Source organism: Schistocerca serialis, chromosome 11 (genome assembly GCF_023864345.2).
Source record: "Schistocerca serialis cubense isolate TAMUIC-IGC-003099 chromosome 11, iqSchSeri2.2, whole genome shotgun sequence".
In the NCBI taxonomy this organism is placed as follows: Eukaryota; Metazoa; Arthropoda; class Insecta; order Orthoptera; family Acrididae; genus Schistocerca; species Schistocerca serialis.
The window spans coordinates 192,545,892-192,573,082 of NC_064648.1; the positions used below are offsets into that span (position 1 = coordinate 192,545,892).

The window sequence follows — 27,191 nt, forward strand, 5'->3', positions numbered from 1 at the left end:
TGAAAGAAATGATATTGCGGAGACATGGCATAGCTACAGCCTGGGGAATGTTTCCAGAATGAGATTTTCACTCTGCAGCGGAGTGTGCGCTGATATGAAACTTCCTAAGAGATTAAAACTGCGTGCCCGACCGAGACTCGAAATCGGGACATTTGCCTCTCGCGGGCAAGTGCTCTACCAACTGAGCCACCTAAGCACAACTCACGCCCCACGCTCACAGTTTTATTTCTGCCAGTACCTCGTCTCCTACCTTCCAAAGTTAACAGAAGCTCTCCTGCGAACCTTGCAGAACTAGCACTCCTGAAAGAAATGATATTGCGGAGACATGGCATAGCCACAGCCTGGGGAATGTTTCCAGAATGAGATTTTCACTCTGCAGTGGAGTGTGCGCTGATATGAAACTTCTTGGCAGATTAAATCTGCGTGCCGGACCGAGACTCGAACTCGGGACCTTTGCCTCTCGAGGTCAAGTGCTCTACCAACTGAGCCACCCAAGCACGACTCACACTCCATCCTCACAGCTTTACTTCAGCCAGTACCTCGTCTCCTACCTTCCAAAGTTAACAGAAGCTCTCCTGCGAACCTTTGCAGAACTAGCACCCCTGAAAGAAAGGATATTGCGGAGACATGGCATAGCTACAGCCTGGGGAATGTTTCCAGAATGAGATTTTCACTCTGCAGAGGAGTGTGCGCTGATATGAAACTTCCTGGCAGATTAAAACTGCGTGCCGGACCGAGACTCGAAATCGGGACATTTGCCTCTCGGGGGCAAGTGCTCTACCAACTGAGCCACCCAAGCACGACTCACACTCCATCCTCACAGCTTTACTTCTGCCAGTACCTCGTCTCCTAGCTTCCAAAGTTAACAGAAGCTCTCCTGCGAACCTTTGCAGAACTAGCACCCCTGAAAGAAAGGATATTGCGGAGACATGGCATAGCTACAGCCTGGGGAATGTTTCCAGAATGAGATTTTCACCTTGCAGCGGAGAGTGCGCTGATATGAAACTTCTTGGCAGATTAAAACTGCGTGCCGGACGGAGACTCGAACTCGGGACCTTTGCCTCTCGGGGGCAAGTGCTCTACCAACTGAGCCACCCAAGCACGACTCACACTCCATCCTCACAGCTTTACTTCTGCCAGTACCTCGTCTCCTAGCTTCCAAAGTTAACAGAAGCTCTCCTGCGAAACTTTGCAGAACTAGCACCCCTGAAAGAAAGGATATTGCGGAGACATGGCATAGCTACAGCCTGGGGAATGTTTCCAGAATGAGATTTTCACTCTGCAGAGGAGTGTGCGCTGATATGAAACTTCCTGGCAGATTAAAACTGCGTGCCGGACCGAGACTCGAACTTGGGACATTTGCCTCTCGGGGGCAAGTGCTCTACCAACTGAGCCACCCAAGCAGCACTCACGCTCCATCCTCACAGCTTCACTTCTGCCAGTACCTCGTCTCCTACCTTCCAAAGTTAACAGAAGCTCTCCTGCGAACCTTGCAGAACTAGCACTCGTGAAAGAAATGATATTGCGGAGACATGGCATAGCCACAGCCTGGGGAATGTTTCCAGAATGAGATTTTCACTCTGCAGTGGAGTGTGCGCTGATATGAAACTTCCTGGCAGATTAAAACTGCGTGCCGGACCGAGACTCGAACTCGGGACATTTGCCTCTCGGGGGCAAGTGCTCTACCAACTGAGCCACCCAAGCACGACTCACACTCCATCCTCACAGCTTTACTTCTGCCAGTACCTCGTCTCCTAGCTTCCAAAGTTAACAGAAGCTCTCCTGCGAACTTTTGCAGAACTAGCACCCCTGAAAGAAAGGATATTGCGGAGACATGGCATAGCTACAGCCTGGGGAATGTTTCCAGAATGAGATTTTCACTCTGCAGAGGAGTGTGCGCTGATATGAAACTTCCTGGCAGATTAAAACTGCGTGCCGGACCGAGATTCGAACTCGGGACATTTGCCTCTCGCGGGCAAGTGCTCTACCAACTGAGCCACCCAAGCACAACCCACGCTCCATCCTCACAGCTTTACTTCAGCCAGTACCTCGTCTCCTACCTTCCAAAGTTAACAGAAGCTCTCCTGCGAACCTTGCAGAACTAGCACTCCTGAAAGAAATGATATTGCGGAGACATGGCATAGCTACAGCCTGGGGAATGTTTCCAGAATGAGATTTTCACTCTGCAGCGGAGTGTGCGCTGATATGAAACTTCCTAAGAGATTAAAACTGCGTGCCCGACCGAGACTCGAAATCGGGACATTTGCCTCTCGCGGGCAAGTGCTCTACCAACTGAGCCACCTAAGCACAACTCACGCCCCACGCTAACAGTTTTATTTCTGCCAGTACCTCGTCTCCTACCTTCCAAAGTTAACAGAAGCTCTCCTGCGAACCTTGCAGAACTAGCACTCCTGAAAGAAATGATATTGCGGAGACATGGCATAGCCACAGCCTGGGGAATGTTTCCAGAATGAGATTTTCACTCTGCAGTGGAGTGTGCGCTGATATGAAACTTCTTGGCAGATTAAATCTGCGTGCCGGACCGAGACTCGAACTCGGGACCTTTGCCTCTCGAGGTCAAGTGCTCTACCAACTGAGCCACCCAAGCACGACTCACACTCCATCCTCACAGCTTTACTTCAGCCAGTACCTCGTCTCCTACCTTCCAAAGTTAACAGAAGCTCTCCTGCGAACCTTGCAGAACTAGCACTCCTGAAAGAAATGATATTGCGGAGACATGGCATAGCCACAGCCTGGGGAATGTTTCCAGAATGAGATTTTCACTCTGCAGTGGAGTGTGCGCTGATATGAAACTTCTTGGCAGATTAAATCTGCGTGCCGGACCGAGACTCGAACTTGGGACATTTGCCTCTCGCGGCCAAGCGCTCTACCAACCGAGCCACCCAAGCAAAACTCACGCTCCATCCTCTCAGCTTTACTCCTGCCAGTACCTCGTCTCCTACCTTCCGAAGTTAACAGAAATTCTCCTGCGAACCTTGCAGAACTAGCACTCCTGAAAGAAAGGATATTGCGGAGACATGGCATAGCTACAGCCTGGGGAATGTTTCCAGAATGAGATTTTCACGCTGCAGCGGAGTGTGCGCTGATATGAAACTTCCTGGCATCTTAAAACTGCGTGCCGGACCGAGACTCGAACTCGGGACATTTGCCTCTCGCGGGCAAGTGCTCTACCAACCGAGCCACCCATGCACAACTCACGCTCCATCCTCACAGCTTTACTTCTGCCAGTACCTCGTCTACTACCTTCCAAAGTTAACAGAAGCTCTCCTGCGAACCTTGCAGAACTACCACTCCTGAAATAAATGATATTGCGGAGACATGGCATAGCCACAGCCTGGGGAATGTTTCCAGAATGAGATTTTCACTCTGCAGTGGACTGTGCGCTGATATGAAACTTCCTGGCAGATTAAATCTGCGTGCCGGACCGAGACTCGAACTGGGGACCTTTGCCTCTCGCGGGCAAGTGCTCAACCAACTGAGCCACCCAAGCCGACTCACGCTCTATCCTCACAGCTTTACTTCTGCCAGTACCTCGTCTCCTACCTTCCAAGTTAACAGAAGCTCTCCTGCGAACCTTGCAGAACTAGCACTCCTGAAAGAAATGATATTGTGGAGACATGGCATAGCTACAGCCTGGGGAATGTTTCCAGAATGAGATTTTCACGCTGCAGCGGAGTGTGCGCTGATATGAAACTTCCTGGCACATTAAAACTGCGTGCCGGACCGAGACTCGATCTCGGGGCATTTGCCTCTCGCGGGCAACCGCTCTACCAACCGAGCCACCCAAGCACAACTCACGCTCCATCCTCACAGCTTTACTTCTGCCAATACCTCGTCTCCTACCTTCCAAAGATAACAGAAGCTCTCCTGCGAACCTTGCAGAACTAGCACTATTGAAAAAAAGGATATTGCGGAGTCATGGCATAGTTACAGCCTGGGGAATGTTTCCAGAATGAGATTTTCACTCTGCAGCGGAGTGTGCGCTTATATGAAACTTCCTGGCAGATTAAAACTGCGTGCCGGACCGAGACTCGAACTCGGGACATTTGCCTCTCGCGGGCAAGTGCTCTACCAACCGAGCCACCCAAGCACAACTCACGCTCCATCCTCACAGCTTTACTTCTGCCAGTACCTCGTCTCCTTCCTTCCAAAGTTAACAGAAGCTCTCCTGCAAACCTTGCAGAACTAGCACTCCTGAAAGAAAGGATATTGCGGAGACATGTCATAGCTACACCCTGGGGAATGTTTCCAGAATGAGATTTTCACTCTGAAGAGAAGTGTGCGCTGATATGAAACTTCCTGGCAGATTAAAACTGCGTGCCGAACCGATCCTCGAATTCGGGACATTTGCCTCTCGCGGGCAAGTGCTCTACCAACCGAGCCACCCAAGCACAAGTCACGCCCCATGCTCACAGCTTTATTTCTGCCAGTACCTCGTCTCCTACCTTCCAAAGTTAACAGAAGCTCTCCTGCGAACCTTGCAGAACTAGCACTCCTGAAAGTAAGGATATGCGGAGACATGGCATAGCTACAGCCTGGGGAATGTTTCCAGAATGAGATTTTCACTCTGCAGTGGAGTGTGCGCTGATATGAAACTTCCTAAGAGATTAAAACTGCGTGCCCGACCGAGACTCGAACTCGGGACATTTGCCTCTCGCGGGCAAGTGCTCCACCAACCGAGCCACCCAAGCACAACTCACGCCCCATGCTCACAGCTTTATTTCTGCCAGTACCTCGTCTCCTACCTTCCAAAGTTAGCAGAAGCTCTCCTGCGAACCTTTGCAGAACTAGCACCCCTGAAAGAAAGGATATTGCGGAGACATGGCATAGCTACAGCCTGGGGAATGTTTCCAGAATGAGATCTTCACTCTGCAGTGGAGTGTGCGCTGATATGAAACTTCCTGGCAGATTAAAACTGCGTGCCGGACCGAGACTCGAACTCGGGACACTTGCCTCTCGCGGCCAAGTGCTCTACCAACCGAGCCACCCAAGCACAACCCACGCCCCGTGCTCTCAGCTTTATTTCTGCCAGTACCTCGTCTCCTACCTTCCAAAGTTAACAGAAGCTCCCCTGCGAACCATGCAGAACGAGCACTCCTGAAAGATAGGATATTGCGGAGACATGGCTTAGCTACAGCCTGGGGAATGTTTCCAGAATGAGATTTTCACTCTGCAGTGGAGTGTGCGCTGATATGAAACTTCCTGGCAGATTAAAACTGCATGCCGGACCGAGACTCGAACACGGGACCTATGCCTCTCGGGGGCAAGTGCTCTACCAACTGAGCCACCCAAGCACGGCTCACGCTCCATCCTATCAGCTTTACTTCTGCCAGTACCTCGTCTCCTACCTTCCCAAGTTAACAGAAGCTCTCCTCCGAACCTTGCAGAACTAGCACTCCTGAAAGAAAGGATATTGCGGAGACATGGCATAGCTACAGCCTGGGGAATGTTTCCAGAATGAGATTTTCACTCTGCAGCGGAGTGTGCGCTGATATGAAACTTCCTGGCAGATTAAAACTGCGTGCCGGACCGAGACTCGAACTCGGGACATTTGCCTCTCGCGGGCAAGCGCTCTACCAACCGAGCCACCCAAGCACAACTCACGCTCCATCCTCTCAGCTTTACTCCTGCCAGTACCTCGTCTCCTACCTTCCAAAGTTAAGAGAAATTCTCCTGCGAACCTTGCAGAACTAGCACTCCTGAAAGAAAGGATATTGCGAAGACATGGCATAGCTACAGCCTGGGGAATGTTTCCAGAATGAGATTTTCACTCTGCAGCGGAGTGTGCGCTGATATGAAACTTCCTGGCAGATTAAAACTGCGTGCCGGACCGAGACTCGAACTCGGGACATTTGCCTCTCGCGGGCAAGTGCTCTACCAACCGAGCCACCCATGCAGAACTCACGCTCCATCCTCACAGCTTTACTTCTGCCAGTACCTTGTCTACTACCTTCCAAAGTTAACAGAAGCTCTCCTGCGAACCTTGCAGAACTAGCACTCCTGAAAGAAATGATATTGCGGAGACATGGCATAGCCACAGCCTGGGGAATGTTTCCAGAATGAGATTTTCACTCTGCAGTGGACTGTGCGCTGATATGAAACTTCCTGGCAGATTTAAACTGCGTGCCGGACCGAGACTCGAACTCGGGACCTTTGCCTCTCGGGGGCAAGTGCTCTACCAACTGAGCCACCCAAGCACGACTCACACTCCATTCTCACAGCTTTACTTCTGCCAGTACCTCGTCTCCTAGCTTCCAAAGTTAACAGAAGCTCTCCTGCGAACCTTTGCAGAACTAGCACCCCTGAAAGAAATGATATTGCGGAGACATGGCATAGCTACAGCCTGGGGAATGTTTCCAGAATGAGATTTTCACTCTGCAGTGGACTGTGCGCTGATATGAAACTTCCTGGCAGATTAAAACTGCGTGCCGGACCGAGACTCGAACTCGGGACCTTTGCCTCTCGCGGGCAAGTGCTCTACCAACCGAGCCACCCAAGCACGACACACTCCATCCTCACAGCTTTACTTCTGCCAATACCTCGTCTCCTAGCTTCCAAAGTTAACAGAAGCTCTCCTGCGAACCTTTGCAGAACTAGCACCCCTGAAAGAAAGGATATTGCGGAGACATGGCATAGCTACAGCCTGGGGAATGTTTCCAGAATGAGATTTTCACTCTGCAGAGGAGTGTGCGCTGATATGAAACTTCCTGGCAGATTAAAACTGCGTGCCGGACCGAGACTCGAAATCGGGACATTTGCCTCTCGGGGGCAAGTGCTCTACCAACTGAGCCACCCAAGGACGACTCACACTCCATCCTCACAGCTTTACTTCTGCCAGTACCTCGTCTCCTAGCTTCCAAAGTTAACAGAAGCTCTCCTGCGAACCTTTGCAGAACTAGCACCCCTGAAAGAAAGGATATTGCGGAGACATGGCATAGCTACAGCCTGGGGAATGTTTCCAGAATGAGATTTTCACCTTGCAGCGGAGAGTGCGCTGATATGAAACTTCCTGGCAGATTAAAACTGCGTGCCGGACCGAGACTCGAACTCGGGACCTTTGCCTCTCGGGGGCAATTGCTCTACCAACTGAGCCACCCAAGCACGACTCACACTCCATCCTCACAGCTTTACTTCTGCCAGTACCTCGTCTCCTAGCTTCCAAAGTTAACAGAAGCTCTCCTGCGAACCTTTGCAGAACTAGGACCCCTGAAAGAAAGGATATTGCGGAGACATGGCATAGCTACAGCCTGGGGAATGTTTCCAGAATGAGATTTTCACTCTGCAGAGGAGTGTGCGCTGATATGAAACTTCCTGGCAGATTAAAACTGCGTGCCGGACCGAGACTCGAACTCGGGACATTTGCCTCTCGGGGGCAAGTGCTCTACCAACTGAGCCACCCAAGCAGCACTCACGCTCCATCCTCACAGCTTTACTTCTGCCAGTACCTCGTCTCCTACCTTCCAAAGTTAACAGAAGCTCTCCTGCGAACCTTGCAGAACTAGCACTCGTGAAATAAATGATATTGCGGAGACATGGCATAGCCACAGCCTGGGGAATGTTTCCAGAATGAGATTTTCACTCTGCAGTGGAGTGTGCGCTGATATGAAACTTCCTGGCAGATTAAAACTGCGTGCCGGACCGAGACTCGAACTCGGGACATTTGCCTCTCGGGGGCAAGTGCTCTACCAACTGAGCCACCCAAGCACGACTCACACTCCATCCTCACAGCTTTACTTCTGCCAGTACCTCGTCTCCTAGCTTCCAAAGTTAACAGAAGCTCTCCTGCGAACCTTTGCAGAACTAGCACCCCTGAAAGAAAGGATATTGCGGAGACATGGCATAGCTACAGCCTGGGGAATGTTTCCAGAATGAGATTTTCACTCTGCAGAGGAGTGTGCGCTGATATGAAACTTCCTGGCAGATTAAAACTGCGTGCCGGACCGAGACTCGAACTCGGAACATTTGCCTCTCGGGGGCAAGTGCTCTACCAACTGAGCCACCCAAGCAGCACTCACGCTCCATCCTCACAGCTTTACTTCTGCCAGTACCTCGTCTCCTACCTTCCAAAGTTAACAGAAGCTCTCCTGCGAACCTTGCAGAACTAGCACCCCTGAAAGAAAGGATATTGCGGAGACATGGCATAGCTACAGCCTGGGGAATGTTTCCAGAATGAGATTTTCACTCTGCAGCGATGTGTGCGCTGATATGAAACTTCCTGGCAGATTAAAACTGCGTGCCGGACCGAGACTCGAACTCGGGACATTTGCCTCTCGCCGGCAAGTGCTCTACCAACTGAGCCACCCAAGCACAACTCACGCTCCATCCTCACAGCTTTACTTCAGCCAGTACCTCGTCTCCTACCTTCCAAAGTTAACAGAAGCTCTCCTGCGAACCTTGCAGAACTAGCACTCCTGAAAGAAATGATATTGCGGAGACATGGCATAGCCACAGCCTGGGGAATGTTTCCAGAATGAGATTTTCACTCTGCAGTGGAGTGTGCGCTGATATGAAACTTCTTGGCAGATTAAATCTGCGTGCCGGACCGAGACTCGAACTCGGGACCTTTGCCTCTCGAGGGCAAGTGCTCTACCAACCGAGCCACCCAAGCAGCACTCACGCTCCATCCTCACAGCTTTACTTCTGCCACTACCTCGTATCCTAGCTTCCAAAGTTAACAGAAGCTCTCCTGCGAACCTTTGCAGAACTAGCACCCCTGAAAGAAAGGATATTGCGGAGACATGGCATAGCTACAGCCTGGGGAATGTTTCCAGAATGAGATTTTCACTCTGCAGAGGAGTGTGCGCTGATATGAAACTTCCTGGCAGATTAAAACTGCGTGCCGGACCGAGACTCGAACTCGGGACATTTGCCTCTCGCGGGCAAGTGCTCTACCAACTGAGCCACCCAAGCACAACTCACGCTCCATCCTCACAGCTTTACTTCAGCCAGTACCTCGTCTCCTACCTTCCAAAGTTAACAGCAGCTCTCCTGCGAACCTTGCAGAACTAGCACTCCTGAAAGAAAGGATATTGCGGAGACATGGCAGAGCTACAGCCTGGGGAATGTTTCCAGAATGAGATTTTCACTCTGCAGAGGAGTGTCCGCTGATATGAAACTTCCTGGCAGATTAAAACTGCGTGCCGGACCGAGACTCGAACCCGGGACATTTGCCTCTCGAGGGCAAGTGCTCTACCAACTGAGCCACCCAAGCACGACTCACACTCCATCCTCACAGCTTTACTTCTGCCAGTACCTCGTCTCCTAGCTTCCAAAGTTAACAGAAGCTCTCCTGCGAACCTTTGCAGAACTAGCACCCCTGAAAGAAAGGATATTGCGGAGACATGGCATAGCTACAGCCTGGGGAATGTTTCCAGAATGAGATTTTCACTCTGCAGTGGAGTGTGCGCTGATATGAAACTTCCTGGCAGATTAAAACTGCGTGCCGGACCGAGACTCGAACTCGGGACCTTTGCCTCTCGGGGGCAAGTGCTCTACCAACTGAGCCACCCAAGCACGACTCACACTCCATCCTCACAGCTTTACTTCTGCCAGTACCTCGTCTCCTAGCTTCCAAAGTTAACAGAAGCTCTCCTGCGAACCTTTGCAGAACTAGCACCCCTGAAAGAAAGGATATTGCGGAGACATGGCATAGCTACAGCCTGGAGAATGTTTCCAGAATGAGATTTTCACTCTGCAGAGGAGTGTGTGCTGATATGAAACTTCTTGACAGATTAAAACTGCGTGCCGGACCGAGACTCGAACTCGGGACCTTTGCCTCTCGAGGGCAAGTGCTCTACCAACTGAGCCACCCAAGCACGACTCACACTCCATCCTCACAGCTTTACTTCTGCCAGTACCTCGTCTCCTAGCTTCCAAAGTTAACAGAAGCTCTCCTGCGAACCTTTGCAGAACTAGCACCCCTGAAAGAAAGGATATTGCGGAGACATGGCATAGCTACAGCCTGGGGAATGTTTCCAGAATGAGATTTTCACTCTGCAGTGGAGTGTGCGCTGATATGAAACTTCCTGGCAGATTAAAACTGCGTGCCGGACCGAGACTCGAACTCGGGACCTTTGCCTCTCGAGGGCAAGTGCTCTACCAACTGAGCCACCCAAGCACGACTCACACTCCATCCTCACAGCTTTACTTCTGCCAGTACCTCGTCTCCTAGCTTCCAAAGTTAACAGAAGCTCTCCTGCGAACCTTTGCAGAACTAGCACCCCTGAAAGAAAGGATATTGCGGAGACATGGCATAGCTACAGCCTGGGGAATGTTTCCAGAATGAGATTTTCACTCTGCAGTGGAGTGTGCGCTGATATGAAACTTCTTGGCAGATTAAATCTGCGTGCCGGACCGAGACTCGAACTCGGGAACTTTGCCTCTCGAGGGCAAGTGCTGTACCAACTGAGCCACCCAAGCACGACTCACACTCCATCCTCACAGCTTTACTTCTGCCAGTACCTCGTCTCCTAGCTTCCAAAGTTAACAGAAGCTCTCCTGCGAACCTTTGCAGAACTAGCACCCCTGAACGAAAGGATATTGCGGAGACATGGCATAGCTACAGCCTGGGGAATGTTTCCAGAATGAGATTTTCACTCTGCAGTGGAGTGTGCGCTGATATGAAACTTCTTGGCAGATTAAATCTGCGTGCCGGACCGAGACTCGAACTCGGGACCTTTGCCTCTCGAGGGCAAGTGCTCTACCAACTGAGCCACCCAAGCACGTCTCACACTCCATCCTCACAGCTTTACTTCTGCCAGTACCTCGTCTCCTAGCTTCCAAAGTTAACAGAAGCTCTCCTGCGAACCTTTGCAGAACTAGCACCCCTGAAAGAAAGGATATTGCGGAGACATGGCATAGCCACAGCCTGGGGAATGTTTCCAGAATGAGATTTTCACTCTGCAGTGGAGTGTGCGCTGATATGAAACTTCCTGGCAGATTAAAACTGCGTGCCGGACCGAGACTCGAACTCGGGACCTTTGCCTCTCGAGGGCAAGTGCTCTACCAACTGAGCCACCCAAGCACGACTCACACTCCATCCTCACAGCTTTACTTCTGCCAGTACCTCGTCTCCTAGCTTCCAAAGTTAACAGAAGCTCTCCTGCGAACCTTTGCAGAACTAGCTCCCCTGAAAGAAAGGATATTGCGGAGACATGGCATAGCTACAGCCTGGGGAATGTTTCCAGAATGAGATTTTCACTCTGCAGTGGAGTGTGCGCTGATATGAAACTTCCTGGCAGATTAAAACTGCGTGCCGGACCGAGACTCGAACTCGGGACTTTTGCCTCTCGAGGGCAAGTGCGCTACCAACTGAGCCACCCAAGCACGACTCACACTCCATCCTCACAGCTTTACTTCTGCCAGTACCTCGTCTCCTAGCTTCCAAAGTTAACAGAAGCTCTCCTGCGAACCTTTGCAGAACTAGCACCCCTGAAAGAAAGGATATTGCGGAGACATGGCATAGCTACAGCCTGGGGAATGTTTCCAGAATGAGATTTTCACTCTGCAGTGGAGTGTGCGCTGATATGAAACTTCCTGGCAGATTAAAACTGCGTGCCGGACCGAGACTCGAACTCGGGACCTTTGCCTCTCGGGGGCAAGTGCTCTACCAACTGAGCCACCCAAGCACGACTCACACTCCATCCTCACAGCTTTACTTCTGCCAGTACCTCGTCTCCTAGCTTCCAAAGTTAACAGAAGCTCTCCTGCGAACCTTTGCAGAACTAGCACCCCTGAAAGAAAGGATATTGCGGAGACATGGCATAGCTACAGCCTGGGGAATGTTTCCAGAATGAGATTTTCACTCTGCAGTGGAGTGTGCGCTGATATGAAACTTCTTGGCAGATTAAATCTGCGTGCCGGACCGAGACTCGAACTCGGGACCTTTGCCTCTCGAGGGCAAGTGCTCTACCAACTGAGCCACCCAAGCACGACTCACACTCCATCCTCACAGCTTTACTTCTGCCAGTACCTCGTCTCCTAGCTTCCAAAGTTAACAGAAGCTCTCCTGCGAACCTTTGTAGAACTAGCACCCCTGAAAGAAAGGATATTGCGGAGACATGGCATAGCTACAGCCTGGGGAATGTTTCCAGAATGAGATTTTCACTCTGCAGTGGAGTGTGCGCTGATATGAAACTTCCTGGCAGATTAAAACTGCGTGCCGGACCGAGACTCGAACTCGGGACCTTTGCCTCTCGGGGGCAAGTGCTCTACCAACTGAGCCACCCAAGCACGACTCACACTCCATCCTCACAGCTTTACTTCTGCCAGTACCTCGTCTCCTAGCTTCCAAAGTTAACAGAAGCTCTCCTGCGAACCTTTGCAGAACTAGCACCCCTGAAAGAAAGGATATTGCGGAGACATGGCATAGCTACAGCCTGGGGAATGTTTCCAGAATGAGATTTTCACCCTGCAGTGGAGTGTGCGCTGATATGAAACTTCCTGGCAGATTAAAACTGCGTGCCGGACCGAGACTCGAACTCGGGACCTTTGCCTCTCGAGGGCAAGTGCTCTACCAACTGAGCCACCCAAGCACGACTCACACTCCATCCTCACAGCTTTACTTCTGCCAGTACCTCGTCTCCTAGCTTCCAAAGTTAACAGAAGCTCTCCTGCGAACCTTTGCAGAACTAGCACCCCTGAAAGAAAGGATATTGCGGAGACATGGCATAGCTACAGCCTGGGGAATGTTTCCAGAATGAGATTTTCACTCTGCAGTGGAGTGTGCGCTGATATGAAACTTCCTGGCAGATTAAAACTGCGTGCCGGACCGAGACTCGAACTCGGGACCTTTGCCTCTCGAGGGCAAGTGCTCTACCAACTGAGCCACCCAAGCACGACTCACACTCCATCCTCACAGCTTTACTTCTGCCAGTACCTCGTCTCCTAGCTTCCAAAGTTAACAGAAGCTCTCCTGCGAACCTTTGCAGAACTAGCACCCCTGAAAGAAAGGATATTGCGGAGACATGGCATAGCTACAGCCTGGGGAATGTTTCCAGAATGAGATTTTCACTCTGCAGTGGAGTGTGCGCTGATATGAAACTTCCTGGCAGATTAAAACTGCGTGCCGGACCGAGACTCGAACTCGGGACCTTTGCCTCTCGAGGGCAAGTGCGCTACCAACTGAGCCACCCAAGCACGACTCACACTCCATCCTCACAGCTTTACTTCTGCCAGTACCTCGTCTCCTAGCTTCCAAAGTTAACAGAAGCTCTCCTGCGAACCTTTGCAGAACTAGCACCCCTGAAAGAAAGGATATTGCGGAGACATGGCATAGCTACAGCCTGGGGAATGTTTCCAGAATGAGATTTTCACTCTGCAGTGGAGTGTGAGCTGATATGAAACTTCCTGGCAGATTAAAACTGCGTGCCGGACCGAGACTCGAACTCGGGACCTTTGCCTCTCGGGGGCAAGTGCTCTACCAACTGAGCCACCCAAGCACGACTCACACTCCATCCTCACAGCTTTACTTCTGCCAGTACCTCGTCTCCTAGCTTCCAAAGTTAACAGAAGCTCTCCTGCGAAACTTTGCAGAACTAGCACCCCTGAAAGAAAGGATATTGCGGAGACATGGCATAGCTACAGCCTGGGGAATGTTTCCAGAATGAGATTTTCACTCTGCAGTGGAGTGTGCGCTGATATGAAACTTCTTGGCAGATTAAATCTGCGTGCCGGACCGAGACTCGAACTCGTGACCTTTGCCTCTCGAGGGCAAGTGCTCTACCAACTGAGCCACCCAAGCACGACTCACACTCCATCCTCACAGCTTTACTTCTGCCAGTACCTCGTCTCCTAGCTTCCAAAGTTAACAGAAGCTCTCCTGCGAACCTTTGCAGAACTAGCACCCCTGAAAGAAAGGATATTGCGGAGACATGGCATAGCTACAGCCTGGGGAATGTTTCCAGAATGAGATTTTCACTCTGCAGTGGAGTGTGCGCTGATATGAAACTTCCTGGCAGATTAAAACTGCGTGCCGGACCGAGACTCGAACTCGGGACCTTTGCCTCTCGGGGGTAAGTGCTCTACCAACTGAGCCACCCAAGCACGACTCACACTCCATCCTCACAGCTTTACTTCTGCCAGTACCTCGTCTCCTAGCTTCCAAAGTTAACAGAAGCCCTCCTGCGAACCTTTGCAGAACTAGCACCCCTGAAAGAAAGGATATTGCGGAGACATGGCATAGCTACAGCCTGGGGAATGTTTCCAGAATGAGATTTTCACTCTGCAGAGGAGTGTGCGCTGATATGAAACTTCCTGGCAGATTAAAACTGCGTGCCGGACCGAGACTCGAACCCGGGACATTTGCCTCTCGCGGGCAAGTGCTCTACCAACCAAGCCACCCAAGCAGCACTCACGCTCCATCCTCACAGCTTTACTTCTGCCAGTACCTCGTCTCCTACCTTCCAAAGTTAACAGAAGCTCTCCTGCGAACCTTGCAGAACTAGCACCCCTGAAAGAAAGGATATTGCGGAGACATGGCATAGCTACAGCCTGGGGAATGTTTCCAGAATGAGATTTTCACTCTGCAGTGGAGTGTGCGCTGATATGAAACTTCCTGGCAGATTAAAACTGCGTGCCGGACCGAGACTCGAACTCGGGACCTTTGCCTCTCGGGGGCAAGTGCTCTATCAACTGAGCCACCCAAGCACGACTCACACTCCATCCTCACAGCTTTACTTCAGCCAGTACCTCGTCTCCTAGCTTCCAAAGTTAACAGAAGCTCTCCTGCGAACCTTTGCAGAACTAGCACCCCTGAAAGAAAGGATATTGTGGAGACATGGCATAGCTACAGCCTGGGGAATGTTTCCAGAATGAGATTTTCACTCTGCAGTGGAGTGTGCGCTGATATGAAACTTCCTGGCAGATTAAAACTGCGTGCCGGACCGAGACTCGAACTCGGGACCTTTGCCTCTCGGGGGCAAGTGCTCTACCAACTGAGCCACCCAAGCACGACTCACACTCCATCCTCACAGCTTTACTTCTGCCAGTACCTCGTCTCCTAGCTTCCAAAGTTAACAGAAGCTCTCCTGCGAACCTTTGCAGAACTAGCACCCCTGAAAGAAAGGATATTGCGGAGACATGGCATAGCTACAGCCTGGGGAATGTTTCCAGAATGAGATTTTCACTCTGCAGTGGAGTGTGCGCTGATATGAAACTTCCTGGCAGATTAAAACTGCGTGCCGGACCGAGACTCGAACTCGGGACCTTTGCCTCTCGGGGGCAAGTGCTCTACCAACTGAGCCACCCAAGCACGACTCACAATCCATCCTCACAGCTTTACTTCTGCCAGTACCTTGTCTCCTAGCTTCCAAAGTTAACAGAAGCTCTCCTGCGAACCTTTGCAGAACTAGCACCCCTGAAAGAAAGGATATTGCGGAGACATGGCATAGCTACAGCCTGGGGAATGTTTCCAGAATGAGATTTTCACTCTGCAGTGGAGTGTGCGCTGATATGAAACTTCTTGGCAGATTAAATCTGCGTGCCGGACCGAGACTCGAACTCGGGACCTTTGCCTCTCGAGGGCAAGTGCTGTACCAACTGAGCCACCCAAGCACGACTCACACTCCATCCTCACAGCTTTACTTCTGCCAGTACCTCGTCTCCTAGCTTCCAAAGTTAACAGAAGCTCTCCTGCGAACCTTTGCAGAACTAGCACCCCTGAACGAAAGGATATTGCGGAGACATGGCATAGCTACAGCCTGGGGAATGTTTCCAGAATGAGATTTTCACTCTGCAGTGGAGTGTGCGCTGATATGAAACTTCTTGGCAGATTAAATCTGCGTGCCGGACCGAGACTCGAACTCGGGACCTTTGCCTCTCCAGGGCAAGTGCTCTACCAACTGAGCCACCCAAGCACGTCTCACACTCCATCCTCACAGCTTTACTTCTGCCAGTACCTCGTCTCCTAGCTTCCAAAGTTAACAGAAGCTCTCCTGCGAACCTTTGCAGAACTAGCACCCCTGAAAGAAAGGATATTGCGGAGACATGGCATAGCTACAGCCTGGGGAATGTTTCCAGAATGAGATTTTCACTCTGCAGTGGAGTGTGCGCTGATATGAAACTTCCTGGCAGATTAAAACTGCGTGCCGGACCGAGACTCGAACTCGGGACCTTTGCCTCTCGAGGGCAAGTGCTCTACCAACTGAGCCACCCAAGCACGACTCACACTCCATCCTCACAGCTTTACTTCTGCCAGTACCTCGTCTCCTAGCTTCCAAAGTTAACAGAAGCTCTCCTGCGAACCTTTGCAGAACTAGCTCCCCTGAAAGAAAGGATATTGCGGAGACATGGCATAGCTACAGCCTGGGGAATGTTTCCAGAATGAGATTTTCACTCTGCAGTGGAGTGTGCGCTGATATGAAACTTCCTGGCAGATTAAAACTGCGTGCCGGACCGAGACTCGAACTCGGGACCTTTGCCTCTCGAGGGCAAGTGCGCTACCAACTGAGCCACCCAAGCACGACTCACACTCCATCCTCACAGCTTTACTTCTGCCAGTACCTCGTCTCCTAGCTTCCAAAGTTAACAGAAGCTCTCCTGCGAACCTTTGCAGAACTAGCACCCCTGAAAGAAAGGATATTGCGGAGACATGGCATAGCTACAGCCTGGGGAATGTTTCCAGAATGAGATTTTCACTCTGCAGTGGAGTGTGCGCTGATATGAAACTTCCTGGCAGATTAAAACTGCGTGCCGGACCGAGACTCGAACTCGGGACCTTTGCCTCTCGGGGGCAAGTGCTCTACCAACTGAGCCACCCAAGCACGACTCACACTCCATCCTCACAGCTTTACTTCTGCCAGTACCTCGTCTCCTAGCTTCCAAAGTTAACAGAAGCTCTCCTGCGAACCTTTGCAGAACTAGCACCCCTGAAAGAAAGGATATTGCGGAGACATGGCATAGCTACAGCCTGGGGAATGTTTCCAGAATGAGATTTTCACTCTGCAGTGGAGTGTGCGCTGATATGAAACTTCCTGGCAGATTAAAACTGCGTGCCGGACCGAGACTCGAACTCGGGACCTTTGCCTCTCGAGGGCAAGTGCTCTACCAACTGAGCCACCCAAGCACGACTCACACTCCATCCTCACAGCTTTACTTCTGCCAGTACCTCGTCTCCTAGCTTCCAAAGTTAACAGAAGCTCTCCTGCGAACCTTTGTAGAACTAGCACCCCTGAAAGAAAGGATATTGCGGAGACATGGCATAGCTACAGCCTGGGGAATGTTTCCAGAATGAGATTTTCACTCTGCAGTGGAGTGTGCGCTGATATGAAACTTCCTGGCAGATTAAAACTGCGTGCCGGACCGAGACTCGAACTCGGGACCTTTGCCTCTCGGGGGCAAGTGCTCTACCAACTGAGCCACCCAAGCACGACTCACACTCCATCCTCACAGCTTTACTTCTGCCAGTACCTCGTCTCCTAGCTTCCAAACTTAACAGAAGCTCTCCTGCGAACCTTTGCAGAACTAGCACCCCTGAAAGAAAGGATATTGCGGAGACATGGCATAGCTACAGCCTGGGGAATGTTTCCAGAATGAGATTTTCACCCTGCAGTGGAGTGTGCGCTGATATGAAACTTCCTGGCAGATTAAAACTGCGTGCCGGACCGAGACTCGAACTCGGGACCTTTGCCTCTCGAGGGCAAGTGCTCTACCAACTGAGCCACCCAAGCACGACTCACACTCCATCCTCACAGCTTTACTTCTGCCAGTACCTCGTCTCCTAGCTTCCAAAGTTAACAGAAGCTCTCCTGCGAACCTTTGCAGAACTAGCACCCCTGAAAGAAAGGATATTGCGGAGACATGGCATAGCTACAGCCTGGGGAATGTTTCCAGAATGAGATTTTCACTCTGCAGTGGAGTGTGCGCTGACATGAAACTTCCTGGCAGATTAAAACTGCGTGCCGGACCGAGACTCGAACTCGGGACCTTTGCCTCTCGAGGGCAAGTGCTCTACCAACTGAGCCACCCAAGCACGACTCACACTCCATCCTCACAGCTTTACTTCTGCCAGTACCTCGTCTCCTAGCTTCCAAAGTTAACAGAAGCTCTCCTGCGAACCTTTGCAGAACTAGCACCCCTGAAAGAAAGGATATTGCGGAGACATGGCATAGCTACAGCCTGGGGAATGTTTCCAGAATGAGATTTTCACTCTGCAGTGGAGTGTGCGCTGATATGAAACTTCCTGGCAGATTAAAACTGCGTGCCGGACCGAGACTCGAACTCGGGACCTTTGCCTCTCGAGGGCAAGTGCGCTACCAACTGAGCCACCCAAGCACGACTCACACTCCATCCTCACAGCTTTACTTCTGCCAGTACCTCGTCTCCTAGCTTCCAAAGTTAACAGAAGCTCTCCTGCGAACCTTTGCAGAACTAGCACCCCTGAAAGAAAGGATATTGCGGAGACATGGCATAGCTACAGCCTGGGGAATGTTTCCAGAATGAGATTTTCACTCTGCAGTGGAGTGTGCGCTGATATGAAACTTCCTGGCAGATTAAAACTGCGTGCCAGACCGAGACTCGAACTCGGGACCTTTGCCTCTCGAGGGCAAGTGCGCTACCAACTGAGCCACCCAAGCACGACTCACACTCCATCCTCACAGCTTTACTTCTGCCAGTACCTCGTCTCCTAGCTTCCAAAGTTAACAGAAGCTCTCCTGCGAACCTTTGCAGAACTAGCACCCCTGAAAGAAAGGATATTGCGGAGACATGGCATAGCTACAGCCTGGGGAATGTTTCCAGAATGAGATTTTCACTCTGCAGTGGAGTGTGCGCTGATATGAAACTTCCTGGCAGATTAAAACTGCGTGCCGGACCGAGACTCGAACTCGGGACCTTTGCCTCTCGGGGGCAAGTGCTCTACCAACTGAGCCACCCAAGCACGACTCACACTCCATCCTCACAGCTTTACTTCTGCCAGTACCTCGTCTCCTAGCTTCCAAAGTTAACAGAAGCTCTCCTGCGAACCTTTGCAGAACTAGCACCCCTGAAAGAAAGGATATTGCGGAGACATGGCATAGCTACAGCCTGGGGAATGTTTCCAGAATGAGATTTTCACTCTGCAGTGGAGTGTGCGCTGATATGAAACTTCTTGGCAGATTAAATCTGCGTGCCAGACCGAGACTCGAACTCGGGACCTTTGCCTCTCGAGGGCAAGTGCTCTACCAACTGAGCCACCCAAGCACGACTCACACTCCATCCTCACAGCTTTACTTCTGCCAGTACCTCGTCTCCTAGCTTCCAAAGTTAACAGAAGCTCTCCTGCGAACCTTTGCAGAACTAGCACCCCTGAAAGAAAGGATATTGCGGAGACATGGCATAGCTACAGCCTGGGGAATGTTTCCAGAATGAGATTTTCACTCTGCAGTGGAGTGTGCGCTGATATGAAACTTCTTGGCAGATTAAATCTGCGTGCCAGACCGAGACTCGAACTCGGGACCTTTGCCTCTCGAGGGCAAGTGCTCTACCAACTGAGCCACCCAAGCACGACTCACACTCCATCCTCACAGCTTTACTTCTGCCAGTACCTCGTCTCCTAGCTTCCAAAGTTAACAGAAGCTCTCCTGCGAACCTTTGTAGAACTAGCACCCCTGAAAGAAAGGATATTGCGGAGACATGGCATAGCTACAGCCTGGGGAATGTTTCCAGAATGAGATTTTCACTCTGCAGTGGAGTGTGCGCTGATATGAAACTTCCTGGCAGATTAAAACTGCGTGCCGGACCGAGACTCGAACTCGGGACCTTTGCCTCTCGGGGGCAAGTGCTCTACCAACTGAGCCACCCAAGCACGACTCACACTCCATCCTCACAGCTTTACTTCTGCCAGTACCTCGTCTCCTAGCTTCCAAAGTTAACAGAAGCTCTCCTGCGAACCTTTGCAGAACTAGCACCCCTGAAAGAAAGGATATTGCGGAGACATGGCATAGCTACAGCCTGGGGAATGTTTCCAGAATGAGATTTTCACCCTGCAGTGGAGTGTGCGCTGATATGAAACTTCCTGGCAGATTAAAACTGCGTGCCGGACCGAGACTCGAACTCGGGACCTTTGCCTCTCGAGGGCAAGTGCTCTACCAACTGAGCCACCCAAGCACGACTCACACTCCATCCTCACAGCTTTACTTCTGCCAGTACCTCGTCTCCTAGCTTCCAAAGTTAACAGAAGCTCTCCTGCGAACCTTTGCAGAACTAGCACCCCTTAAAGAAAGGATATTGCGGAGACATGGCATAGCTACAGCCTGGGGAATGTTTCCAGAATGAGATTTTCACTCTGCAGTGGAGTGTGCGCTGATATGAAACTTCCTGGCAGATTAAAACTGCGTGCCGGACCGAGACTCGAACTCGGGACCTTTGCCTCTCGAGGGCAAGTGCGCTACCAACTGAGCCACCCAAGCACGACTCACACTCCATCCTCACAGCTTTACTTCTGCCAGTACCTCGTCTCCTAGCTTCCAAAGTTAACAGAAGCTCTCCTGCGAACCTTTGCAGAACTAGCACCCCTGAAAGAAAGGATATTGCGGAGACATGGCATAGCTACAGCCTGGGGAATGTTTCCAGAATGAGATTTTCACTCTGCAGTGGAGTGTGCGCTGATATGAAACTTCCTGGCAGATTAAAACTGCGTGCCGGACCGAGACTCGAACTCGGGACCTTTGCCTCTCGAGGGCAAGTGCGCTACCAACTGAGCCACCCAAGTACGACTCACACTCCATCCTCACAGCTTTACTTCTGCCAGTACCTCGTCTCCTAGCTTCCAAAGTTAACAGAAGCTCTCCTGCGAACCTTTGCAGAACTAGCACCCCTGAAAGAAAGGATATTGCGGAGACATGGCATAGCTACAGCCTGGGGAATGTTTCCAGAATGAGATTTTCACTCTGCAGTGGAGTGTGCGCTGATATGAAACTTCCTGGCAGATTAAAACTGCGTGCCGGACCGAGACTCGAACTCGGGACCTTTGCCTCTCGGGGGCAAGTGCTCTACCAACTGAGCCACCCAAGCACGACTCACACTCCATCCTCACAGCTTTACTTCTGCCAGTACCTCGTCTCCTAGCTTCCAAAGTTAACAGAAGCTCTCCTGCGAACCTTTGCAGAACTAGCACCCCTGAAAGAAAGGATATTGCGGAGACATGGCATAGCTACAGCCTGGGGAATGTTTCCAGAATGAGATTTTCACTCTGCAGTGGAGTGTGCGCTGATATGAAACTTCTTGGCAGATTAAATCTGCGTGCCAGACCGAGACTCGAACTCGGGACCTTTGCCTCTCGAGGGCAAGTGCTCTACCAACTGAGCCACCCAAGCACGACTCACACTCCATCCTCACAGCTTTACTTCTGCCAGTACCTCGTCTCCTAGCTTCCAAAGTTAACAGAAGCTCTCCTGCGAACCTTTGCAGAACTAGCACCCCTGAAAGAAAGGATATTGCGGAGACATGGCATAGCTACAGCCTGGGGAATGTTTCCAGAATGAGATTTTCACCCTGCAGTGGAGTGTGCGCTGATATGAAACTTCCTGGCAGATTAAAACTGCGTGCCGGACCGAGACTCGAACTCGGGACCTTTGCCTCTCGAGGGCAAGTGCTCTACCAACTGAGCCACCCAAGCACGACTCACACTCCATCCTCACAGCTTTACTTCTGCCAGTACCTCGTCTCCTAGCTTCCAAAGTTAACAGAAGCTCTCCTGCGAACCTTTGCAGAACTAGCACCCCTGAAAGAAAGGATATTGCGGAGACATGGCATAGCTACAGCCTGGGGAATGTTTCCAGAATGAGATTTTCACTCTGCAGTGGAGTGTGCGCTGATATGAAACTTCCTGGCAGATTAAAACTGCGTGCCGGACCGAGACTCGAACTCGGGACCTTTGCCTCTCGAGGGCAAGTGCTCTACCAACTGAGCCACCCAAGCACGACTCACACTCCATCCTCACAGCTTTACTTCTGCCAGTACCTCGTCTCCTAGCTTCCAAAGTTAACAGAAGCTCTCCTGCGAACCTTTGCAGAACTAGCACCCCTGAAAGAAAGGATATTGCGGAGACATGGCATAGCTACAGCCTGGGGAATGTTTCCAGAATGAGATTTTCACTCTGCAGTGGAGTGTGCGCTGATATGAAACTTCCTGGCAGATTAAAACTGCGTGCCGGACCGAGACTCGAACTCGGGACCTTTGCCTCTCGAGGGCAAGTGCGCTACCAACTGAGCCACCCAAGCACGACTCACACTCCATCCTCACAGCTTTACTTCTGCCAGTACCTCGTCTCCTAGCTTCCAAAGTTAACAGAAGCTCTCCTGCGAACCTTTGCAGAACTAGCACCCCTGAAAGAAAGGATATTGCGGAGACATGGCATAGCTACAGCCTGGGGAATGTTTCCAGAATGAGATTTTCACTCTGCAGTGGAGTGTGAGCTGATATCAAACTTCCTGGCAGATTAAAACTGCGTGCCGGACCGAGACTCGAACTCGGGACCTTTGCCTCTCGGGGGCAAGTGCTCTACCAACTGAGCCACCCAAGCACGACTCACACTCCATCCTCACAGCTTTACTTCTGCCAGTACCTCGTCTCCTAGCTTCCAAAGTTAACAGAAGCTCTCCTGCGAAACTTTGCAGAACTAGCACCCCTGAAAGAAAGGATATTGCGGAGACATGGCATAGCTACAGCCTGGGGAATGTTTCCAGAATGAGATTTTCACTCTGCAGTGGAGTGTGCGCTGATATGAAACTTCCTGGCAGATTAAAACTGCGTGCCGGACCGAGACTCGAATCGGGACCTTTGCCTCTCGGGGGCAAGTGCTCTATCAACTGAGCCACCCAAGCACGACTCACACTCCATCCTCACAGCTTTACTTCTGCCAGTACCTCGTCTCCTAGCTTCCAAAGTTAACAGAAGCTCTCCTGCGAACCTTTGCAGAACTAGCACCCCTGAAAGAAAGGATATTGTGGAGACATGGCATAGCTACAGCCTGGGGAATGTTTCCAGAATGAGATTTTCACTCTGCAGTGGAGTGTGCGCTGATATGAAACTTCCTGGCAGATTAAAACTGCGTGCCGGACCGAGACTCGAACTCGGGACCTTTGCCTCTCGAGGGCAAGTGCTCTACCAACTGAGCCACCCAAGCACGACTCACACTCCATCCTCACAGCTTTACTTCTGCCAGTACCTCGTCTCCTAGCTTCCAAAGTTAACAGAAGCTCTCCTGCGAACCTTTGCAGAACTAGCACCCCTGAAAGAAAGGATATTGCGGAGACATGGCATAGCTACAGCCTGGGGAATGTTTCCAGAATGAGATTTTCACTCTGCAGTGGAGTGTGCGCTGATATGAAACTTCCTGGCAGATTAAAACTGCGTGCCGGACCGAGACTCGAACTCGGGACCTTTGCCTCTCGAGGGCAAGTGCGCTACCAACTGAGCCACCCAAGCACGACTCACACTCCATCCTCACAGCTTTACTTCTGCCAGTACCTCGTCTCCTAGCTTCCAAAGTTAACAGAAGCTCTCCTGCGAACCTTTGCAGAACTAGCACCCCTGAAAGAAAGGATATTGCGGAGACATGGCATAGCTACAGCCTGGGGAATGTTTCCAGAATGAGATTTTCACTCTGCAGTGGAGTGTGAGCTGATATCAAACTTCCTGGCAGATTAAAACTGCGTGCCGGACCGAGACTCGAACTCGGGACCTTTGCCTCTCGGGGGCAAGTGCTCTACCAACTGAGCCACCCAAGCACGACTCACACTCCATCCTCACAGCTTTACTTCTGCCAGTACCTCGTCTCCTAGCTTCCAAAGTTAACAGAAGCTCTCCTGCGAAACTTTGCAGAACTAGCACCCCTGAAAGAAAGGATATTGCGGAGACATGGCATAGCTACAGCCTGGGGAATGTTTCCAGAATGAGATTTTCACTCTGCAGTGGAGTGTGCGCTGATATGAAACTTCTTGGCAGATTACATCTGCGTGCCGGACCGAGACTCGAACTCGTGACCTTTGCCTCTCGAGGGCAAGTGCTCTACCAACTGAGCCACCCAAGCACGACTCACACTCCATCCTCACAGCTTTACTTCTGCCAGTACCTCGTCTCCTAGCTTCCAAAGTTAACAGAAGCTCTCCTGCGAACCTTTGCAGAACTAGCACCCCTTAAAGAAAGGATATTGCGGAGACATGGCATAGCTACAGCCTGGGGAATGTTTCCAGAATGAGATTTTCACTCTGCAGTGGAGTGTGCGCTGATATGAAACTTCCTGGCAGATTAAAACTGCGTGCCGGACCGAGACTCGAACTCGGGACCTTTGCCTCTCGAGGGCAAGTGCGCTACCAACTGAGCCACCCAAGCACGACTCACACTCCATCCTCACAGCTTTACTTCTGCCAGTACCTCGTCTCCTAGCTTCCAAAGTTAACAGAAGCTCTCCTGCGAACCTTTGCAGAACTAGCACCCCTGAAAGAAAGGATATTGCGGAGACATGGCATAGCTACAGCCTGGGGAATGTTTCCAGAATGAGATTTTCACTCTGCAGTGGAGTGTGCGCTGATATGAAACTTCCTGGCAGATTAAAACTGCGTGCCGGACCGAGACTCGAACTCGGGACCTTTGCCTCTCGAGGGCAAGTGCGCTACCAACTGAGCCACCCAAGTACGACTCACACTCCATCCTCACAGCTTTACTTCTGCCAGTACCTCGTCTCCTAGCTTCCAAAGTTAACAGAAGCTCTCCTGCGAACCTTTGCAGAACTAGCACCCCTGAAAGAAAGGATATTGCGGAGACATGGCATAGCTACAGCCTGGGGAATGTTTCCAGAATGAGATTTTCACTCTGCAGTGGAGTGTGCGCTGATATGAAACTTCCTGGCAGATTAAAACTGCGTGCCGGACCGAGACTCGAACTCGGGACCTTTGCCTCTCGGGGGCAAGTGCTCTACCAACTGAGCCACCCAAGCACGACTCACACTCCATCCTCACAGCTTTACTTCTGCCAGTACCTCGTCTCCTAGCTTCCAAAGTTAACAGAAGCTCTCCTGCGAACCTTTGCAGAACTAGCACCCCTGAAAGAAAGGATATTGCGGAGACATGGCATAGCTACAGCCTGGGGAATGTTTCCAGAATGAGATTTTCACTCTGCAGTGGAGTGTGCGCTGATATGAAACTTCTTGGCAGATTAAATCTGCGTGCCAGACCGAGACTCGAACTCGGGACCTTTGCCTCTCGAGGGCAAGTGCTCTACCAACTGAGCCACCCAAGCACGACTCACACTCCATCCTCACAGCTTTACTTCTGCCAGTACCTCGTCTCCTAGCTTCCAAAGTTAACAGAAGCTCTCCTGCGAACCTTTGCAGAACTAGCACCCCTGAAAGAAAGGATATTGCGGAGACATGGCATAGCTACAGCCTGGGGAATGTTTCCAGAATGAGATTTTCACCCTGCAGTGGAGTGTGCGCTGATATGAAACTTCCTGGCAGATTAAAACTGCGTGCCGGACCGAGACTCGAACTCGGGACCTTTGCCTCTCGAGGGCAAGTGCTCTACCAACTGAGCCACCCAAGCACGACTCACACTCCATCCTCACAGCTTTACTTCTGCCAGTACCTCGTCTCCTAGCTTCCAAAGTTAACAGAAGCTCTCCTGCGAACCTTTGCAGAACTAGCACCCCTGAAAGAAAGGATATTGCGGAGACATGGCATAGCTACAGCCTGGGGAATGTTTCCAGAATGAGATTTTCACTCTGCAGTGGAGTGTGCGCTGATATGAAACTTCCTGGCAGATTAAAACTGCGTGCCGGACCGAGACTCGAACTCGGGACCTTTGCCTCTCGAGGGCAAGTGCTCTACCAACTGAGCCACCCAAGCACGACTCACACTCCATCCTCACAGCTTTACTTCTGCCAGTACCTCGTCTCCTAGCTTCCAAAGTTAACAGAAGCTCTCCTGCGAACCTTTGCAGAACTAGCACCCCTGAAAGAAAGGATATTGCGGAGACATGGCATAGCTACAGCCTGGGGAATGTTTCCAGAATGAGATTTTCACTCTGCAGTGGAGTGTGCGCTGATATGAAACTTCCTGGCAGATTAAAACTGCGTGCCGGACCGAGACTCGAACTCGGGACCTTTGCCTCTCGAGGGCAAGTGCGCTACCAACTGAGCCACCCAAGCACGACTCACACTCCATCCTCACAGCTTTACTTCTGCCAGTACCTCGTCTCCTAGCTTCCAAAGTTAACAGAAGCTCTCCTGCGAACCTTTGCAGAACTAGCACCCCTGAAAGAAAGGATATTGCGGAGACATGGCATAGCTACAGCCTGGGGAATGTTTCCAGAATGAGATTTTCACTCTGCAGTGGAGTGTGAGCTGATATCAAACTTCCTGGCAGATTAAAACTGCGTGCCGGACCGAGACTCGAACTCGGGACCTTTGCCTCTCGGGGGCAAGTGCTCTACCAACTGAGCCACCCAAGCACGACTCACACTCCATCCTCACAGCTTTACTTCTGCCAGTACCTCGTCTCCTAGCTTCCAAAGTTAACAGAAGCTCTCCTGCGAAACTTTGCAGAACTAGCACCCCTGAAAGAAAGGATATTGCGGAGACATGGCATAGCTACAGCCTGGGGAATGTTTCCAGAATGAGATTTTCACTCTGCAGTGGAGTGTGCGCTGATATGAAACTTCCTGGCAGATTAAAACTGCGTGCCGGACCGAGACTCGAATCGGGACCTTTGCCTCTCGGGGGCAAGTGCTCTATCAACTGAGCCACCCAAGCACGACTCACACTCCATCCTCACAGCTTTACTTCTGCCAGTACCTCGTCTCCTAGCTTCCAAAGTTAACAGAAGCTCTCCTGCGAACCTTTGCAGAACTAGCACCCCTGAAAGAAAGGATATTGTGGAGACATGGCATAGCTACAGCCTGGGGAATGTTTCCAGAATGAGATTTTCACTCTGCAGTGGAGTGTGCGCTGATATGAAACTTCCTGGCAGATTAAAACTGCGTGCCGGACCGAGACTCGAACTCGGGACCTTTGCCTCTCGAGGGCAAGTGCTCTACCAACTGAGCCACCCAAGCACGACTCACACTCCATCCTCACAGCTTTACTTCTGCCAGTACCTCGTCTCCTAGCTTCCAAAGTTAACAGAAGCTCTCCTGCGAACCTTTGCAGAACTAGCACCCCTGAAAGAAAGGATATTGCGGAGACATGGCATAGCTACA

The 27,191-nt window shown here is 51.2% G+C and overlaps 1 long non-coding RNA gene and 45 other non-coding genes across 46 annotated transcripts in view; 1 reads left to right on the forward strand and 45 right to left on the reverse strand.

Moving 5' to 3' along the window:
- Positions 1–27,191, forward strand: part of LOC126426715 (uncharacterized) — a 409,789-nt gene that overhangs the window by 79,238 nt on the left and 303,360 nt on the right. The gene's annotated exons all lie outside the window — the stretch shown is intronic.
- Trnas-cga (transfer RNA serine (anticodon CGA)) lies at positions 421–497 on the reverse strand. Its single transcript has one exon. It is a non-coding gene; the product is annotated as a tRNA-Ser (tRNA).
- Positions 2,532–2,608, reverse strand: Trnas-cga (transfer RNA serine (anticodon CGA)). The gene has a single exon. It is a non-coding gene; the product is annotated as a tRNA-Ser (tRNA).
- Positions 6,142–6,218, reverse strand: Trnas-cga (transfer RNA serine (anticodon CGA)). The gene has a single exon. It is a non-coding gene; the product is annotated as a tRNA-Ser (tRNA).
- On the reverse strand, positions 7,046–7,122 carry Trnas-cga (transfer RNA serine (anticodon CGA)). The gene has a single exon. It is a non-coding gene; the product is annotated as a tRNA-Ser (tRNA).
- Trnas-cga (transfer RNA serine (anticodon CGA)) lies at positions 8,553–8,629 on the reverse strand. The gene has a single exon. It is a non-coding gene; the product is annotated as a tRNA-Ser (tRNA).
- On the reverse strand, positions 9,458–9,534 carry Trnas-cga (transfer RNA serine (anticodon CGA)). The gene has a single exon. It is a non-coding gene; the product is annotated as a tRNA-Ser (tRNA).
- Positions 9,760–9,836, reverse strand: Trnas-cga (transfer RNA serine (anticodon CGA)). Its single transcript has one exon. It is a non-coding gene; the product is annotated as a tRNA-Ser (tRNA).
- On the reverse strand, positions 10,062–10,138 carry Trnas-cga (transfer RNA serine (anticodon CGA)). The gene has a single exon. It is a non-coding gene; the product is annotated as a tRNA-Ser (tRNA).
- Trnas-cga (transfer RNA serine (anticodon CGA)) lies at positions 10,666–10,742 on the reverse strand. The gene has a single exon. It is a non-coding gene; the product is annotated as a tRNA-Ser (tRNA).
- Trnas-cga (transfer RNA serine (anticodon CGA)) lies at positions 10,968–11,044 on the reverse strand. The gene has a single exon. It is a non-coding gene; the product is annotated as a tRNA-Ser (tRNA).
- On the reverse strand, positions 11,572–11,648 carry Trnas-cga (transfer RNA serine (anticodon CGA)). Its single transcript has one exon. It is a non-coding gene; the product is annotated as a tRNA-Ser (tRNA).
- On the reverse strand, positions 11,874–11,950 carry Trnas-cga (transfer RNA serine (anticodon CGA)). Its single transcript has one exon. It is a non-coding gene; the product is annotated as a tRNA-Ser (tRNA).
- Positions 12,176–12,252, reverse strand: Trnas-cga (transfer RNA serine (anticodon CGA)). Its single transcript has one exon. It is a non-coding gene; the product is annotated as a tRNA-Ser (tRNA).
- Trnas-cga (transfer RNA serine (anticodon CGA)) lies at positions 12,478–12,554 on the reverse strand. The gene has a single exon. It is a non-coding gene; the product is annotated as a tRNA-Ser (tRNA).
- Positions 12,780–12,856, reverse strand: Trnas-cga (transfer RNA serine (anticodon CGA)). The gene has a single exon. It is a non-coding gene; the product is annotated as a tRNA-Ser (tRNA).
- On the reverse strand, positions 13,384–13,460 carry Trnas-cga (transfer RNA serine (anticodon CGA)). Its single transcript has one exon. It is a non-coding gene; the product is annotated as a tRNA-Ser (tRNA).
- Positions 13,688–13,764, reverse strand: Trnas-cga (transfer RNA serine (anticodon CGA)). The gene has a single exon. It is a non-coding gene; the product is annotated as a tRNA-Ser (tRNA).
- Trnas-cga (transfer RNA serine (anticodon CGA)) lies at positions 14,893–14,969 on the reverse strand. The gene has a single exon. It is a non-coding gene; the product is annotated as a tRNA-Ser (tRNA).
- Positions 15,195–15,271, reverse strand: Trnas-cga (transfer RNA serine (anticodon CGA)). The gene has a single exon. It is a non-coding gene; the product is annotated as a tRNA-Ser (tRNA).
- Positions 15,799–15,875, reverse strand: Trnas-gga (transfer RNA serine (anticodon GGA)). The gene has a single exon. It is a non-coding gene; the product is annotated as a tRNA-Ser (tRNA).
- Positions 16,101–16,177, reverse strand: Trnas-cga (transfer RNA serine (anticodon CGA)). The gene has a single exon. It is a non-coding gene; the product is annotated as a tRNA-Ser (tRNA).
- Positions 16,705–16,781, reverse strand: Trnas-cga (transfer RNA serine (anticodon CGA)). Its single transcript has one exon. It is a non-coding gene; the product is annotated as a tRNA-Ser (tRNA).
- Trnas-cga (transfer RNA serine (anticodon CGA)) lies at positions 17,007–17,083 on the reverse strand. The gene has a single exon. It is a non-coding gene; the product is annotated as a tRNA-Ser (tRNA).
- Trnas-cga (transfer RNA serine (anticodon CGA)) lies at positions 17,309–17,385 on the reverse strand. The gene has a single exon. It is a non-coding gene; the product is annotated as a tRNA-Ser (tRNA).
- Positions 17,611–17,687, reverse strand: Trnas-cga (transfer RNA serine (anticodon CGA)). The gene has a single exon. It is a non-coding gene; the product is annotated as a tRNA-Ser (tRNA).
- Trnas-cga (transfer RNA serine (anticodon CGA)) lies at positions 17,913–17,989 on the reverse strand. The gene has a single exon. It is a non-coding gene; the product is annotated as a tRNA-Ser (tRNA).
- On the reverse strand, positions 18,819–18,895 carry Trnas-cga (transfer RNA serine (anticodon CGA)). Its single transcript has one exon. It is a non-coding gene; the product is annotated as a tRNA-Ser (tRNA).
- Trnas-cga (transfer RNA serine (anticodon CGA)) lies at positions 19,121–19,197 on the reverse strand. Its single transcript has one exon. It is a non-coding gene; the product is annotated as a tRNA-Ser (tRNA).
- On the reverse strand, positions 19,423–19,499 carry Trnas-cga (transfer RNA serine (anticodon CGA)). The gene has a single exon. It is a non-coding gene; the product is annotated as a tRNA-Ser (tRNA).
- Positions 19,725–19,801, reverse strand: Trnas-cga (transfer RNA serine (anticodon CGA)). The gene has a single exon. It is a non-coding gene; the product is annotated as a tRNA-Ser (tRNA).
- On the reverse strand, positions 20,027–20,103 carry Trnas-cga (transfer RNA serine (anticodon CGA)). The gene has a single exon. It is a non-coding gene; the product is annotated as a tRNA-Ser (tRNA).
- On the reverse strand, positions 20,933–21,009 carry Trnas-cga (transfer RNA serine (anticodon CGA)). The gene has a single exon. It is a non-coding gene; the product is annotated as a tRNA-Ser (tRNA).
- Trnas-cga (transfer RNA serine (anticodon CGA)) lies at positions 21,235–21,311 on the reverse strand. Its single transcript has one exon. It is a non-coding gene; the product is annotated as a tRNA-Ser (tRNA).
- On the reverse strand, positions 21,537–21,613 carry Trnas-cga (transfer RNA serine (anticodon CGA)). Its single transcript has one exon. It is a non-coding gene; the product is annotated as a tRNA-Ser (tRNA).
- On the reverse strand, positions 21,839–21,915 carry Trnas-cga (transfer RNA serine (anticodon CGA)). The gene has a single exon. It is a non-coding gene; the product is annotated as a tRNA-Ser (tRNA).
- Trnas-cga (transfer RNA serine (anticodon CGA)) lies at positions 22,443–22,519 on the reverse strand. The gene has a single exon. It is a non-coding gene; the product is annotated as a tRNA-Ser (tRNA).
- Trnas-cga (transfer RNA serine (anticodon CGA)) lies at positions 23,046–23,122 on the reverse strand. Its single transcript has one exon. It is a non-coding gene; the product is annotated as a tRNA-Ser (tRNA).
- Positions 23,650–23,726, reverse strand: Trnas-cga (transfer RNA serine (anticodon CGA)). Its single transcript has one exon. It is a non-coding gene; the product is annotated as a tRNA-Ser (tRNA).
- Positions 23,954–24,030, reverse strand: Trnas-cga (transfer RNA serine (anticodon CGA)). Its single transcript has one exon. It is a non-coding gene; the product is annotated as a tRNA-Ser (tRNA).
- On the reverse strand, positions 24,858–24,934 carry Trnas-cga (transfer RNA serine (anticodon CGA)). The gene has a single exon. It is a non-coding gene; the product is annotated as a tRNA-Ser (tRNA).
- On the reverse strand, positions 25,160–25,236 carry Trnas-cga (transfer RNA serine (anticodon CGA)). Its single transcript has one exon. It is a non-coding gene; the product is annotated as a tRNA-Ser (tRNA).
- On the reverse strand, positions 25,462–25,538 carry Trnas-cga (transfer RNA serine (anticodon CGA)). Its single transcript has one exon. It is a non-coding gene; the product is annotated as a tRNA-Ser (tRNA).
- Trnas-cga (transfer RNA serine (anticodon CGA)) lies at positions 25,764–25,840 on the reverse strand. The gene has a single exon. It is a non-coding gene; the product is annotated as a tRNA-Ser (tRNA).
- Trnas-cga (transfer RNA serine (anticodon CGA)) lies at positions 26,368–26,444 on the reverse strand. Its single transcript has one exon. It is a non-coding gene; the product is annotated as a tRNA-Ser (tRNA).
- Positions 26,971–27,047, reverse strand: Trnas-cga (transfer RNA serine (anticodon CGA)). Its single transcript has one exon. It is a non-coding gene; the product is annotated as a tRNA-Ser (tRNA).